The sequence below is a fragment of the Bubalus kerabau genome, chromosome 12, assembly GCF_029407905.1.
Source record: "Bubalus kerabau isolate K-KA32 ecotype Philippines breed swamp buffalo chromosome 12, PCC_UOA_SB_1v2, whole genome shotgun sequence".
NCBI lineage: Eukaryota > Metazoa > Chordata > Mammalia > Artiodactyla > Bovidae > Bubalus > Bubalus kerabau.
Window position 1 is genome coordinate 5,679,694 of NC_073635.1, and position 14,684 is coordinate 5,694,377.

General features: G+C 35.1%; 1 non-coding gene across 1 annotated transcript; it reads left to right on the plus strand.

The window, feature by feature from the left end:
• Nucleotides 1-13,423: 13,423 nt before the first annotated feature.
• On the plus strand, nt 13,424-13,495 carry TRNAC-ACA (transfer RNA cysteine (anticodon ACA)). The gene has a single exon. It is a non-coding gene; the product is annotated as a tRNA-Cys (tRNA).
• The last annotated feature ends 1,189 nt before the right edge of the window (nt 13,496-14,684 follow it).

Below are 14,684 nucleotides of genomic sequence, written 5' to 3' on the forward strand. Positions count from 1 at the left end.
AGTTCTAATTGTTGCTTCCTGACCTACATACAGATTTCTCAGGAGGCAGGTAAGGTGGTCTGGTATTCCTATCTCTTGAAGAATTGTCCAAGTTTGTTGTGATCCACACAGTCAAAGGTTTTGGCATAATCAATAAAGCAGAAGTAGATGTTTTCTGGAACTCTGTTGCTTTTTCTACAATCCAACAGATGTTGGCAAATTGATCTCTGGTTCTTCTGCCTTTTCTATATGAAGCTTGAATATTTGGGGGTTCACATTTCACGTACTGTTTAAACCTGGCTTGGAGAATTTTGAGCATTACTTTGCTAGCATGTGAGATGAGTGCAAGGGTCCTTGATTCATGGATCTAACATCCAGGTTCCTGTGCAATAGTGCTCTTTACAACATTGGACTTTACTTCCATCACCAGTCACATCCACAATTAGGTGTTGTTTTCACTTTGCCTCTGTCTCTTCATTCTTTCTGGAGTTATTTCTTCACTCTTCTCTAGTAGCACATTGGTCACCTACCAATCTGGGGGATTCATCTTTTAGTGTCATATCTTTTTACTTTGTATACTGTTCTTGGGTTTCTCAAGGCAATAATACTGAAGTTGTTTGCCATTCCTTTCTCCAGTAGACCACGTTTTGTCAGAACTCTTCACCTTGATCATCAATCAGTCTTGGGTGGCCCTACATGGCATGGCTCATAATTTCATTGAGTTAGACTAATCTGTGATCCATGTGAATAGTTTCATCAGTTTTCTGTGATTGTGGAACAATGGATTGGTTCAAAATTAATAAAAGAATACATGAAGACTGTGAATCGTCACCCTGCTTATAATACTTATATGCAAAATATATCATGCAAAATTCTAGGATGAATGAAGCACTAGTTGGAATCAAGATTACTGGGAGTAATATCAACAGTCTTAGATATGCAGATGATACCACTCTAATGGCAGAACATAAATAGTAACTAAATAATCTCTTGATTAGGGTGAAAAAGGAGAGGGGAAAGGTTGACTTAAAATTCAACATTTAAAAACTAAGATCATGGCGTCCAACCCCATCAGTTCATGGCAAATAGAAGGGGAAAAAATTGGACAAGGTGACAGATTTTCTTTTCTTTGTCTCCAAAGTCACTGTGGAGGGTGACTACAACCAAGAAAGTAAAAGACACTTGTTCTTTGGAAGGACAAACCCAGAAAGCATATTAAGAAGCAGACACATAACTTTGCAGACAAATGTCAATACAGTCAAAGCTATTATTTTTCTAGTAGTCATGTACAGATTTAAGACTTGCCCCATTAAGAATTTGAGGGGTAAAATACTGATGCTTTTGAATTGTGTCGTGGAGAAAACTCTTTGGAATCCCTTGGACTGTAAGGATATCAAACTAGTCATTCTTAAAGGAAATCAACACAAATACTCATTGTAAATACTTATGCTGAAGCTGAAGATCCAGCCCTCTGGTCACCTGATGTGAAGAGTCAACTCACTGAAAACAACCCTGTTGCTGGACCCTGATGCTGGGAAAGGTTGGCAGCAGAAGGAGAGGGGGCAAGAGAGATAATTAAGTTAGATAGCATCACCGATTCAATGTACATCAAGTTGAACAAACTCAAGAAATTAGAAGAGGACAGAAGACGCTGACATGCTGCAGGCCATGGGGTGGCAAAAAGTTGGACACAATTTAGGGACTGAACAACAGCAACAAATTAAATATAATGAAAAATAGGCTCACAGATATAGATAACAAACAAGTGATTAGTAATGGGAAGAACGGAAAGAGAAAGGGAAATTAAAAAGAAAATTAGGAGTAGAATTAATAGGTTAAAATATATATATATATATATATATATATATATATATATATATATACGACAAGGATATGTCATGCAACACAGGCAATAGAGCAAATATTTCATTATAACTGTGAAAAGTGAAGTCATTCAGTCATGTCCAACTCTTTGCGACCCGTGGACTGTAGCCTATCAAGCTCCTACATCCAAGGGATTCTCCAGGCAACAGTACTGGAGTCAGTTACAATTTCCTTCTCCAGTGGATCTTCCTGACCCAGGGATTGAGCCCGAGTCTCCCACACTGGAGGCAGACGCTTTAACCTCTGAGCCACCAGGGAAGCCCTGGTGTAACTGTAAATGGGATACAATCTTTGAAAATTGTGAATCATTATGTTATACATTTTAAATTTATGTAATATTGTATGTCAGCACTGGCCACAGGACTGGAAAAGGTCAGTTTTCATTCCAATCCCAAAGAAAGGCAATGCCAAAGAATGCTCAAACTACTGCACAATTGCACTCATCTCACATGCTAGTGAAGTAATGCTCAAAAATCTCCAAGCCAGGCTTCAGCAATACATGAACTGTGAACTTCCAGATTTCAAGCTGGTTTTAGAAAAGACAGAGGAACCAGAGATCAAATTGCCAACATCTGCTGGATCATGGAAAAAGCAAGAGAGTTCCAGAAAAACATTTATGTCTGCTTTATTGACTATGCCAAAGCTTTTGACTGTGTGGATCACAATAAACTGAGGAAAATTCTGAAAGAGATGGGAATACCAGACCACCTGACCTGCCTCTTGATAAACCTATACTCAGGTCAGGAAGAAATGGTTAGAACTGGACATGGAACAACAGACTGGTTCCAAATAGGAAGAGGAGTCCGTCAAGGCTGTATATTGTCACCCTGCTTATTTAACTTCTATGCAGAGTACATCATGAGAAATGCTGGGCTGGAAGAAGCACAAGCTGGAATCAAGATTGCCGGGAGAAATATCAATAACCTCAGATATGCAGATGACACCACCCTTATGGCAGAAAGTGAAGAGGAACTCAAAAGCCTCTTGATGAAAGTGAAAGTGGAGAGTGGAAAAGTTGGCTTAAAGCTCAACATTCAGAAAACGAAGATCATGGCATCCTGTCCCATCACTTCATGGGAAATAGATGGGGAAACAGTGGAAACAGTGTCAGACTTTATTTTGGGGGGGCTCCAAACTCATTGCAGATGGTGATTGCAGCCATGAAATTAAAAGACACTTACTCCTTGGAAGGAAAGTTATGACCAACCTAGATAGCATATTCAAAAGCAGAGACATTAGTTTGCCAACAAAGGTCCATCTAGTCAAGGCTATGGTTTCTCCAGTGGTCATGTATGGATGTGAGAGTTGGACTGTGAAGAAATCTGAGCACCGATGAATTGATGCTTTTGAACTGTGATGTTGGAGAAGACTTGGGAGATCCAGCCAGTTCATCCTAAAGGAGATCAATCTTAGGTGTTTATTGGAAGGACTGATGCTGAAGCTGAAACGCCAATACTTTGGCCACCTCATGCGAAGAGTTGACTCATTGAAAAAGACCCTGATGCTTGGAGGGATTGGAGGCAGGAGGAGAAGGGGATGACAGAGGATGAGATGGCTGAATGGCATCACCGACTGGATGGACATGAGTTTGCATAAACTCTGGAAGTTGGTGATGGACAGGGAAGCCTGGTGTGCTGCGATTCATGGGGTTGCAAGAGTCAGACATGACTAAACTACTGAACTGAACTGAACTGAATATTGTACTTCAGCTATGCTTCAATAAAAAAGTAACTTATTAAATTCTATATATCTGTCTTGGTTTTGTCATACCCTTAATCATAAAGTGCTTTTTAATCAAAGTATAAAATATTAGTTTCTGTATTTTTCACCATTAAAGCAAATGTATCAAAATACCAACATCATTTTATGTAACATGGCTCAAAATTGCTTTATTTGCTAGCATCTGTCTCATTTTAAAATACTTTATATCTACATTATATTAAATGTGCAGCCACGAAATTAAAACACCCTTACTCCTTGGAAGGAAAGTTATGACCAACCTAGACAACATATTAAAAAGTAGAGACATTACTTTGCCAACAAAGGTCCATCTAGTCAAGGCTATGGTTTTTCCAGTGGTCATGTATAGATGTGAGAGTTGGACTGTGATGAAAGCTGAGCACCCAAGAATTGATGCTTTTGAACTGTGGTGTTGGAGAAGACTCTTGAGAGTCCCTTGGACTGCAGGGAGATCCAGCCAGTCTATTCTAAAGGAGATCAGTCCTGGATGTTCTTCAGAAGGACTGATGCTAAAGCTGAAACTCCAATACTTTGGCCATCTCATGCAAAGAGTTGACTCATTGGAGAAGACTCTGACACTGGGAGGATTGGGGTCAGGAGGAGAAGGGATCGACAGAAGATGAGATGGCTGGATGGCATCACCAACTCGATGGACGTGAGTTTGGGTGAACTCCAGGAGTTGGTGATGGACAGAGAGGCCTGTCGTGCTGCAATTCATGGGGTCTCAAAGAGTCGGACATGACTGAATGACTGAACTGAACTGAACTGAAATGTTTATCTTGGGGTTTCAAGGATTTAATAGTATTGTGATGTATAGTCATTAAATTATTTTCCATGCCCAAATTAAAAATCTTTGGTTGTACGAGCCCTTTTACATTGGTTTCCATGTCCTTTTGACAAAATTCTATTTTGAAAGCATCTTTTTGTATGGGATGGTAGAATTTCCAGCCTTAATTTAAACCTCTGTGCTGCATGCATAGAATTAGCCATTCATCCTTGAGTATTTAGTGGAATAACAACACTAGTAATCACAATTTGATTCCTCATTTAGATTGTCTTCATGTTTAACCACCTAGAGTAACATTGCTCCTAAAACCTTCCTATGTATATATGTAGAAAGAATGTGACTATGTTATCTGCTTCAATTTTAATTATATGGTAATATAAAGTTTCTACTTTAGTCTTTTGATTCTATGACTGTAGCTTTTTTGTCTTAATGAAATATTGCACCACTAACAAAAAGAGCATTTGTTACTTATTCTGCTTATCTTTTAATTACTTAATTTTCATAAGTGAAAATATGATAAAACATTTTGAAAACAGTAAAATATTGAAACAAAAAAAGCCATTAAATAAAATCCAAGATCTTTCTTGGTAGCCATTTTGTTCTTTGCATCTCCCTATAAATGCAAGGAAATTAATTAATATAGAATCAATAATAATTCCTCATTTCCACTTGCCATATAAATGCTTAAGTGATGGCTCTTTTAGCTTACTTTTGAAGTTAACTTCAGTTTGAGCACACTGATATTGTAATGGTTAACACAGCAGGTTTTTTAAAAGTAAAGAAATGCAACAATAGGTAAAGAATTTTTGTTTTAGATGATAGAAAGTGGGTTTCCATTCTCCAAATTTATATCAAAGTTTTTTTTTTAATTTTATTTTATTTTTAAACTTTACATAACTGTATTAGTTTTGCCAAATATCAAAATGAATCCGTCACAGGTATACATGTGTTCCCCATCCTGAACCCTCCTCCCTCCTCCCTCCCCATTCCATCCCTCTGGGTCGTCCCAGTGCACCAGCCCCAAGCATCCAGTATCGTGCATCGAGCCTGGACTGGCAACTCATTTCATACATGATATTTTACATGTTTCAATGCCATTCTCCCAAATCTTCCCGCCCTCTCCCTCTCCAACAGAGTCCATAAGACTGTTCTATTTTGCCAAAAGAATGGCCCAGTTTCATAATCTAATGCATAGTCATAAATAAAGGAATCATACTCAGAAGTGCTGGCTAGACAAACCATTTCAGTATCTTAATATTGTAAATTTTAAATTATATTAACCCCCACACATAGTAATTACAGTTGCAGCTTAATTTTTCTAAATCTTACTCTAATACTAAAACTTCAAAATTTATCCTTTGAATTCCAGGTTCTAATTTTAACTTAGCACTTTAAGCTTAACTTCGGTTTGTAGTGTATAAACACAACTGCTTCTCACAGTTGGCATTAATCTTGAGCCAGCACCAATTATAGACCAGGTTTTCTCCAAGTAAGATCAAGAAGATATCTAGCATCACAGAATTTCACATCAATGGCAAGTAATAATATATGTAAATAAAACCTCCTGAAGCATTGTTTGAAAACCTGTTTAACTCACAGTTCAATAGTATAACGTATCTTTAATTACAGACAACTTTAGAGTAGAAGTTCAATTTCTCAGAGGTCCATAGATAAATGCTGTAGTCCTACCATGCTGATATGCAGATTTAAATTCCCCAAAGCAAGTAAATAATTGAACAAATATAAGAACAATTTTTAATAAGATTAAACTAATAACTAATGTCTGGAATAGAGTGATACATGTTATTTGTTTGTTGTTCAGTCACTTAGTCATGCCCAACTCTTTGCAACCCCATGGACTGCAGCACTCCAGGCTTCACTGTCCTTCACCATCTCCCACTTTGCACAAACTCATGTCCATTGAGTTGGTGACGCCATCCAACCATGTTGACCTCAGTCGTCCCCTTCTTCTCCTGCCTTCAATACCAATGAGTTGGCTCTTCACATCAAGTGGCCAAAGTATTGGCACGTCATTTTCAGTCATTTCAATGAGTATTCAGGATTGATTTTCTTTAGGATTGATTCGTTTGATCTTCTTGCTGCCGAAGGGCCTCTCAAGAGTCTTCTCCAGCACCACAGTTTGAAATATCAATTCTTCAGTGCTTACCTTTCTTTATGATCCAACTCTCATATATGTACATGACTGCTGGGAAAACTGTAGCTGTGACTCTATGAACCTTTATTGGTAAAGTAATGTCTCTGCTTTTTAATATGCTGTCCAGGTATGTTATAGTTTTTCTTCCAAGGAGCAAGCATCTTTTAATTTCTTGGCTGCAGTCAACATCCACAGTAATTTTGGAGTCCAAGAAAATAATATCTGTAATATATTTATTTTAAATTATACCTCTAATATATTTTTAAATCATTTTGGTTTCAATAGGTATAATTTATAAAAGATCAATATCATGCCGATTATAATACATCTCAATTCCATGACAGGTGCTGATTAACACAGTTAATTTTATATCATTTTATATAACATAAAATTTTTATTATAGTTTAGAGATTCAATTTTTTTTTAATATTTTAATTGGAAGACAATTGTTTTACAATGTTGCATTGGTTTCTGCTGTACAAGAACATGAATCAGTTGTAAGTATACATATATCCCCTCCCTCTTGAGTTTCCTTTCCCCATCTCAGCCCTCTAGGTCATTACAGGGCACCAACCTGAGTTCCTTGTACTATACAGTTTTAAATTCTTAAAATGTTGAAAAATATCCTATATCTCTCAATTTCCACTTCTTTATTGTGTGGAAATATGTTCAGTACCATACCAAAAAAAATCAAAATTACTGGTACATTATTAAGTAAAAACTTATATTTTGTAATTTATTTAAATCATGAATTTAAATTACATTTTGAAATCTAAAAAAATAATATAAATTGCTAAGTTCTGAGCAAATATTTTGATAAGCAATGAAATTAATGCTTTTATTTTACCAAAATGTGCAGTGGCATAGTTAAACTCCATATTTCAAGAATCAGATTTCCTTGTTGTTGCCAGTATTGCTGGATAAGATCTGAATATGCTTCTTTTTAACTGATATCAGCAGCAGTGATAGAATAAGAACCTCTACAATGTTTCTCTATAAAAGTTATTGTAACAATGGAAATAAATCAAAATACAAAAATCAAAAATCAAAATTAACTCTTTCAAGTTAAAAGTTCCATAATTTTAACAGATGGATCTGAAATTCAACAAAATCTTCATTACCAGAAAAATTTCATTGTTTGGCTATTCCATGGAAATCCCCACTACTAATGGTGGTAGTTTTTAACCTGATTCTGAAATTGTTCTGTTCAGATAGTCTTTATTTCTGGGTATTTGTAGAAAGCAATCAGCTGCAATTGCTTACACTGCAGCTGTCTGAAGTGAAAACAGTTTGAGCAAATAAGAATCTGATCAAACACTTTTAAAAAGCTGAAAAATAACCCTGTGTACGAGACAGCAAAAGAGACACTGATGTATAGAACAGTCTTATGGACTCTGTGGGAGAGGGAGAGGGTGGGAAGATTTGGGAGAATGGCATTGAATCATGTAAAATATCATGTATGAAATGAGTTGCCAGTCCAGGTTCGATGCATGATACTGGATGCTTGGGGCTGGTGCACTGGGACGACCCAGAGGGATGGAATGGGGAGGGAGGAGGGAGGAGGGTTCAGGATGGGGAACACATGTATATCTGTGGCGGATTCATTTTGATATTTGGCAAAACTAATACAGTTATGTAAAGTTTAAAAATAAAATAAAATTTAAAAAAAATAAATAAAAAAATAAAAAGCTGAAAAATAAAATACCCTTAGGGGGCTTTTAAAAGCTTTCAGAAATTCGTGGAAATACAAAAAGTGATCCACATATATACAGCTGTGCACATATCCAGGAAAGAAGTGAAAGGGCCTTGAAATCTCTCTTGCAAAAGGTCATGGAGTTCTGTGCAAGAGAGAAGTCAAAGCTAAAACAGAATTTCAGACTGCCAGCTTTAGGATTGTGTGTATGATCCAACATGTACAAGGAACCTCTTGGCAAATGCTAGAGACTTATTAGTTCAAGATTTTTAAGGAACTCCCTTTCTAATCATTAGTTGACCTCTGAGCTAATCAAGCAGAGACATTGGCCAAAGATGACAAAGAATGCTGACTTCACAAATTTATTTTAGGAATGATACCACATAAACAAACAACAGCAACACACTCTGGGGAGTGGAAGAAACTGGTTTTTCAAATTGCCACATTATATTCTTTGAAATAATAAAATTTTAATAAAAATCTATGTCTCATGCAAGGAAATAAAAAAGAATAGCCCATACACAGAGGGAAGCAAAGGAATCAATAGAAGTTATCCCTGTGAAATTCAAGATTATTGGACTTACAAATCAAAGTTTTAAAATCAGCTATTTTAAATATGTTTGAAGAAATTAAACCAAGTCTAAATAACAAAGAGAAAGTATGGGAATAATGCCTCACAAAGTAAAACATATCAATGATAAGGTAAAAATTATATAAAAAAAGAACCATACAAATTCTGGGGTAGGATAATACTAAAACTGGAAATAAAAGAAAAAAAAAAACAGATTCACTTGAGGGTTTTGAGAGCAAATACATTTGGTGGAAGAATCAGCAAACTTGAAAATAGATCAATTGGAATTACTCTGTTTGTAACAGGAAAAAAAAGTTAAAAAAACAAAAAGAACAAAGAGTCTCAGAGTGTGACACACCATCAACTGTACCAACGTATGTATAATAGGAGTCCCAGAAGCAGAAAAGAAAATATGTCAGAAAAAAAATATTTGAAGCAATAATGGCCGAAAACTTGCCAAATTTGATGTAAAACAGTCTATAGAGTCAAGAAGCACAAGAAACTAAATTAAGCACAGAGATCCATATGTAGCCACATTTTAATCAAACTAAAATGACAAAGAAAAAAATCTTGAAAGCAGCAAAAGTGATTTCATCACATATATTATCTTTAATAAGATTAACAGTAAGTTTCTTAACAGATACCATGGAAGCTAGAAGGTTGTGGAACTGCATATTCAAACTATCAGTGAGAAAAAAATGATTAGTTGATTCTATATCCAAGAAAATGATTTTTCCAAAGTAAGAGAGAATTGAGATGTTATATATAAAGAAAAATAGACTTTGTCACTATCAGAACTGCACAAAAGGAAATGCTAAAGAGAATCCTTCAGACTGAATGAAAGAACTGCAAATACTTACTCAAATCCACATAAATGAAAAGAGCAGGTAAAAGTAACTACATGTATAAACATAAAGGACAGTACAGACTTACTTTGGAGATATTGCAAGTTTAGTTCCAGACCACAGCAATAAAGCAAATATCTCAATAAAGCAAGTTACATAATTTTTTGATACAGCCCTTCAGTCAGTCATAATATTTTGTAATAGTTTGAAATACTGCAAGAATTACAAAATGTGACACAAAGATACAAAGTGAGAAAAAGTGTCACTTGAAAAAATAAATGGCACCAACAGGGTTTCTCAACTCATGTTTGTCAAAAACCTCTAATGTATTTAAAAAAAAAAAATCAGTATCTGTGAAGCAATAAAGTCAGATATGATAAAATGAGATATACTTGAATAGAGGATTATTTTGTTTGTAATCATTTTTTTTCTTCTATATGATTTAAAATACAGCTGTGCAAAGCAATACATACAAATTTGTCTTGAGGAGTATATAATGTACAAAGATATGATTTGTATGAAAACAGTAACACAAAGATGAGGGGTAGTGGTGCAAAGTTTTGTATAAGTTGAAATTAAATTAGTATTAATTCAAACAGCTTATAACTGTTAATTGTAATTCCAAGAAAAGCCACTAAGAAGATAATTTTTAATTATAATAATTGATATAACAAGTATATTAAAATGGCACACTGGACATTATTTATTTAGCACAAAGAAGGAAGGGATGGGTAATTAGAGGAACAAAGGGAACACAAGACAGGTAGAAAGCAAATAATAAAATTACTGACAAATTATATATTATCAGTAATTACACTTAATACAATAGGCTAAAGATTTCAATCTAAAAACAGGATTTCATAATGGATTATGAAAAAAATCTCCAACTATGAACTGTCTGTAAGAGATAGCATTTAGATTCAAAGACACAGTTTGGTTGAAAGTAATAGGGTGAAAAGAAATATGCCAGCCAAACAGTAGCAAAAAGAGACCTGAAACGACTATAGTAATATTACAAAGAATAGAGTTTAAAATAGAAAATGTTGCTAAAGAAAAAGAGATGAAATATTATAATTATTTAAAGCTTATCCCATCAGGAAGATTTAAAACTTATAATGATTTACACATATATATTTATAACAATAGAGCCCCAAAATACATTAGCCAAAACTGACAGAATTAAAGAAAGAAATGAACTAGAAATAGAAAATTCAATAATAATAGCTAGAGACTTCCATACTCCATTTTAATAATAGAGAGAACATTTAGATAGATGATCAACAAGGAAATTAAAACTTGAAGAACACTACACAACAATTAGATCTAAAGCAATTCACAGACCAAAATCTGTGAATTGACAGTGCAAATATAAAATGTTATATTTGTAGCCAATTGATTTTTAACAAGTATGCCAAGACAAAGAAGAAAGAATAATCTTTAACAGATGAAGCTGTGACTGAATTTCAACTCCTATCCCATATTATATAAAATAATTAACACAAAATTTATCAAAGACCTCAGTTTACAACCAAAAGTAAAAAGCTCTCAGAAAACAGAAAACAAATGTGCAAGTCTTTGTGATATGGAGTAGACAATAGTTTCTTACATATGAAAGCAAACAAAACAAGCAACAAAAGAAAAGAATAATTAATAAGACTATGTCAAATTTCAAACTTTTGTATTTTAAGGGACATCTTCAAGAAAGTGAAAAGTCGGATTTCCCTGTTGGTCCAGTGGTTAAGACTTTGTCTTCCAATGCAGAGGTTGCAGATTCAATCCCTGGTCAGAGAGCTCATCCCACATGCCTCATAGGCAAAAAACCAAAGCGTAAAACAAAAAGCAATATTGCAGCAAATTCAATAAAGATGTTGAAAATGCTCCACATCAAAAAAATCTTAGAAAAAAGGGAGATAAAAAGACAACATACAGAATGCAGATAAATATTTACAACACACACACTTACACAAAACTCTTACAACTCTGACTTGAAAAAATGGGTGGGCCATTTGAATAAAAATTTCTGCAATGAAGATATTAAAATGATCAATACGCATAAGAAAAAATGCTTGACATTGATAATATTTAAAGAAATGTATATAGAAACCCTGATGAGAGATCTATTTCATACTTACTAAGAGGGCTATTTTAAAAGTTAGACAGTAATAAGTGTTGATGAGGATGTGACTAACAAAAACAAACACATACCGTAGCTGGTAAGAATGTAAAATGGCATGTTTAGAAAACAGTTTAACAAAGAGTCAAGTTAAATGTGCAGTTAACCACATGACTTAGCAATTCCAGTTCTCATATACAACCAAGAAACATAGGTTAACACTAAGACTTGTATATGAATGTTCATAGCAGTATACTTCATGATAGTCAAATGTGAAGATAACACAAATGTTCATCAACTGAAGAATGGATAAGCAAAATGTGATATATTCCTACAATTGAATAGTAACCAATCATAAATATAAATAAAGCATTAATATGTGAATCTTGAGAAAATTATGATAAATTGAGAGCCAAATACAAAGGTGGCATACTATGTGATTCTGTAGTATGAAATGTCCACAGTATGTCAATCCATAGAGACACAAAGTAGATTAGTGTTTGCCAGTGGTTGAGTTGAATGGGGGATGGGGAATGACTGGTAATTCATGCGGCATTTATTTGGGAGTAAAGAAAACGTTGTGGAATTTGAAAGTGATGATGACTGCACAATTTTCTGAGTGTTTCCAGAACCATAGTTGTATACCTTAAAATGCTGAATTCTATGGTATGTGAGTTCTATCTCAATAAAACCAAAAAAAAAGTCTTCAATTTTTCTTTTTCTTCCCCTCTTTACATACGTGTAGTTTCATTCCTGATTTTTTTATTTTACTACTTCAATTGTAGATTGTTCTTGTCAGTTCAAGGTTAAATTTCTTAATTGACCTCAAAATTATACTAGAAAAATATATACTATAATTTTTAGCTCCATAAAATTCATTTGCATAATCTTCCTGCCTTTCTGGCTAGAAATATAAAAACACATTCAAGAATATTCAAACACAATCTCTTCATTATAATTTTACCAGTAAATATCCCTTTGTGTTATCAAGAATATTTTAATTGTCTTTTATAACAGTGATGACCAAGAAGTTCACTACTTACCATGTGTGGCTCTTAAGCAACTGAAATGTGGCATGTATGTAAAACCCACACTGGTTTATAAAACACTCTTAAACTAAATAGAATATAAAATATCCCATGACTAAATTTTAATTTACAGTAAGTGTCCTAAATACAAAAAAGTTCCATTCTGAGAGGATGTTCATGAAGTCCAATTTATTTGTAAATCCAACAAAGTCAGCCTAGGTACCCAACTAACACAATTGGATATATAGTACTGTACTGTAGGAGGTTTATATTCCTTTTCTCGCAAATAATACATAGAAAGCAAACACAAAAAGGAAAGAAAACATTTCTAATCTTAATAGTATTGAAAGGTACAGTAGTATAGTACAACACCTGGTATACCAGGGGCCGGCATCGAGTGAATAGGCAAGAATAGTTACTGACTGGAGGAAGCAGAGGAGGTAGGAACTGGTAGAGGTTAAGGATGGTCAACAATAGGAGACAGAGGGCAAGTTGCACTTTCAGTCATTTCTCACACTAACGGGATGCACGTTTGCATCTTTGAAAGTTTACAGCTTGAAGGTTCATATGTAAGGGACACACTGTACTATGTAGCCCTGATAATAGCCTTGATCTAGTGTGTGTGACTTCCCTGGTGGCTTAGATGGTAAAGCGTCTGTCTACAATGCAGAAGACCCGGGTTCAAGCCCCGGGTTGGGAAGATCCTCTGGAGAAGGAAATGGCAGTCCACTCTAGCACTATTGCCCGGAATATCCCATGGACAGAGGAACCTGGCAGGCTATAGGGTCGAAAAGAGTCAGATGCAACTGATCGACTTCACTTCACTACTGTGTTAAATAAAGCTATACTGAAGGTAATTTATCCTTTCTTAAGCAACTGAAGCCACTAGAAAGTGTAAAATTACCTATGTGACTCTGATTTTATTTGTTTGATCAGCAATTTTCAAGAGAACATCTTCCCACACAGACAACTGGTCTTGAGACTTGAGGTGTCTGAATGCCATTCTTAATTCAATAAACTGTAAAAATGTGTATGTGACTCTTAGCAATCTAACTACTTTTGGAGTGAACAAATACATTTATCTGTAAAACAAACAATGTGTCACACATTAAAATGGAGTCATTTGCAGTTACATATATTTAAAAATTATCATTAATTCGTATATCCTCCAACTCCTACACTTTATTGTAAACTCTGAAAACTCTGTAGGATTTTGTAATTTATGGTTAATATAGGTGGAACTGGTGGTAAAGAATATGCCTGCCAAGGCAGGAGACATAAGAGACACTGGTTCAATCCCTGGATCAGGAAGGTCCTCTGGAGAAGGGAATGGCAACCCACTCCAGTATTCTTGCTTGGAGAATTCTATGGACAGAAGAGCCTGGTGGTCTACAGTCCATGGGGTTGCAAAGAATCAGACGTGACCGAAGTGACGCATGCATGCATCAACACACACACATATAGGGATTTAAAATACTTTTATTAAATTAACTTACTGAAAAGTGGTGATTAATATTTTTGAAAATATTGAACTATCTAGATCTATTTTCCTCTCTACTGTACACCTCTTCACCCTGCTGTCACTGTGGAAGTCTGATCTCTACCTGACTACATAACCAGGATCCCTTAACTTCTGTCTCCCTATTTGATTTGCCCAATAAGAGAACAAGAAGGGAAAATATTCTGGGCAGCTATTCTCCTGTTTCTCTTACTGCCAACCCCAATTTGACTTTGCCTGTGTTTCTCTGTATAAGACCATATGCTGAAAAGCAACCCATGTTTTCTACCGACAGTTCTCTCAATGGGATCTGGTAAAGACCATGAGTAGTAAAGGTTTCCCATCCACGTTAGTGTTTCAGCATTCCTTCTTCACGTAACCTTAGCTACAC